Here is a 3,052-nt window from a genome sequence, read left to right as displayed (position 1 = left end):
TACAAAAAGGGGGCTCTTTTTCCTGCATATAAGATGATGTTTTAACCTTCAGTCAGAAAATAAGGCACAATTACAGTGGTTATCTCAAGTCAAGCAAGCAGTTTAAATTCGTTTGAAACAATGAGTATTTTGTAAGCTTTCCAATCCTCAATTATCATTTTTATTCTATGATTGAAAACATAGACTCTCTAGTAAAAATCCTTAATAGCTATCATGTGTGTGCGAGTGTGTGCGTGCGAGAGAGCGAGAGCTGTACTTCTGTTTCTGCTTAATGTGACTATTCTAAACAGACAAGATATAACAGAAGAAGGTACTGATTATCCATAGTGTTGCATGATTCCATATTGCTAAACCGACCCACTAATTTGCCATACGTACTATGAGTAAGTGACTGCCAATTGTAGTCTAAATTAAGAGGGCCATTCATTCTAGAAACAAATGCTTCTTGAAATGAATCCACAAGCAAATCATTTTGCCATGTATTTCAATATACATTGCCAGCAGCAGGTTTTAATTTCCCTTGTGTTTAGACAGTATCAGCAGTCTTAAGTGTCTGTAAAAAGACTGTGAATAAACTAGGAGCCTGATCCTGGTGGTGGAAGGGACTTGTTTCCTTCTATTGTTATTAGTTTCTATTTACATTTACTGACTTAATTATAGCTGAGCATTGTTCCTGCTCTCTATTTGTACTCCAAACCTTCAGACATTTACAGGAGAACAGCAGCCCTCAGCCCCAAATATTCTTATATTTTACAACTATTCATTTTGCTGGACAACAGCCCACATATTTATTGATTAAAATATTGCTATGTCACTTTGCTTCTCCACCAGGATAAATTCAAGGTAGCTCTTATATTCAACAAAAACTAAGAATACTGTTCATAATTAAAAAGCAGGGAGGGGAAATCAGCTGGCAGCAAACCAATCCAGAAGGCATAACCTAGATTTCACCAACTGCCTTCCAGAATAGGAACGTTCTGGAAATAGGGGCTGCATGGATGTTGCCACCTGCAAGGTGGGTGATATGACAGAAATATAGCAGTTAAGGTCTATCAAACTTCTGACAGAGTATCACTGATGCCTAAAATAAACCAGTTACTTTTTTGTTTATTAATCACCATTCAGACTACAAAGAGAGTGCAAGTAAATACCAAAGCAATGAAACATGTGTGAGACCATTTGAAATAAGATCCATTCATAGACAGAGATGAATCCTTTGCTTTGCACGCTGAAGGCCTCCGTTTAAGTCTCCAGCATAGGAATCTCAGAAGAGAGTGCTAGAGAGCTTCTTCCAATCAGAATAGGGACAAACTGGAACTAGATGCAGGGGTGTTTTAGACTGTCTAATCAGTCAGATCATTGATCCATTTAGGCAGGGACCTAGGCAGGACCCATCCATGATAAAGGTGATGCAGGTTGTATCAGCAGCAGATTTGGGGTACCCTTCACCCCAAATCTGATGTGGTCTCCCTCCAGCCCACCACTGCAATACAAAATCAAAACAAAAAGAGGGTAGCCGGCCTCTGAGGTCTGATTGCTTTGTGTGTGTGTGTGTGTGTGTGTGTGGTAGAATACTTAGGCTACAATCGTTTGTATACATACTTTCCTGAGAGTAAACCCCACTGAACACAATGGAACTTCCTTCTGAGTAGATGATTGCAGAAAATCTGCATCATCGTATTTAGGCTCACACTAGAATGGGAAATGTCCTAGATGTACCAAAACATGCAGCAGCTGTAGCCCTGAGCTCCTATAAACTCCCCTCCATGGCAAGTGGATCCACAAGCCAAAGAGCTACCGTAGCAGTCCCAGATTTGACACTGTGTTAAGGAGGGTCATGCATGCATTCCTCAGCCAAGCGCATAAGGTTTAAGTACAAGTAGTTGCAGCTGCACACTTGTGGTAGCACCCCCAGCATCCTGTACGGCAACAAATCTGATTGAGATAAGAAAATGTCAGATCCCAGGAAATTTCTGGGCCCCCTCCTTTGACTCCCCTTTCTAACCCTGGAACTGGGTACAAATGACCCCCTCTACCCCCTCTCATGGCCCCTGGTGCTGTCTGCATATTTACACAGAGAGTTTGCAGAGGTGCCAGAGTGGGGTAGTAGAAGGACCGCTGACCCTACTTGGGGCTACTCCAGGCTCCTTCCCTAACAGTCCAAGTGTTTGTTCTTAAGTCATTCTCCCTCCCCTTTTGCTTATGGAGACAGAAGGAGAAGCACCTGGCCAGCAGCCTTGAACCCCTTGCACAGAGAGAAGGAAGGAGGCCACCCACTTCTGCTCTCCAGCCAAAGTCACCAGATGTCATAGCTGCAAAAGAGGACAAGACACCCCAAAACGTAGGACTTCCAGGAAAAATGGAGGCCATGGCAAAACAAACGTTGAAAACCTTTGTATATTGATTCATGTGGTTAATTTAAACACTATATTACTTATTAAATTCAAAGCTATATTATGTATAATTTATTACATAGAAGGTATTAATTACAAGAAGGCTATGCGCTGCCTGCAGGGGCCACTCACAGGGCAAAAAGAGGACCTTCAAGTTCTTTTCCAGGACACTAGGCTAAAAAAAGAGGGCATCTGGTCACCCTGTCTCCAGCCTTCTGGCTAATGGGTGGCAAAGGGGCCACCCATTAGCAACAAGGAGCCGGCATTTTTTACACAATGGGATGGTGCTTACCAGTCAGATTCAGTGCAACTCTTAAGAGCCCAAGCCTATGCATGCCTACTCATAGGTAAGTCCCATTCTAGTCAATGGGGCTTACTCCCAGGTAAGTGTGGCTAGGACTGCAGCCTGACAGCCCAAGCCTATGCATGCCTACTCAGAAGTCAGTCCCATTAATGCTTACTCCCAGGAAAGCATGCATAAGATCGAAGCCTTCCTTCCTGGTGGCTTTGCCTTGGAGAGGCAGGGGCGCCTTTGGCCGCGCCAGCTGGCCCTTCCCTCCGCAGCCTCCCCGCCTAGCCCAGCTGCCTGCCTCCTCCTCCTCCTCCAGCTACGGGAGCGGGCACGTGCAGAGGGCGGGCGCGCTCCCGTGGCCGAGCCC

Source organism: Tiliqua scincoides, chromosome 1, assembly GCF_035046505.1.
Source record: "Tiliqua scincoides isolate rTilSci1 chromosome 1, rTilSci1.hap2, whole genome shotgun sequence".
In the NCBI taxonomy this organism is placed as follows: Eukaryota; Metazoa; Chordata; class Lepidosauria; order Squamata; family Scincidae; genus Tiliqua; species Tiliqua scincoides.
This window is presented reverse-complemented; position numbering follows the sequence as displayed.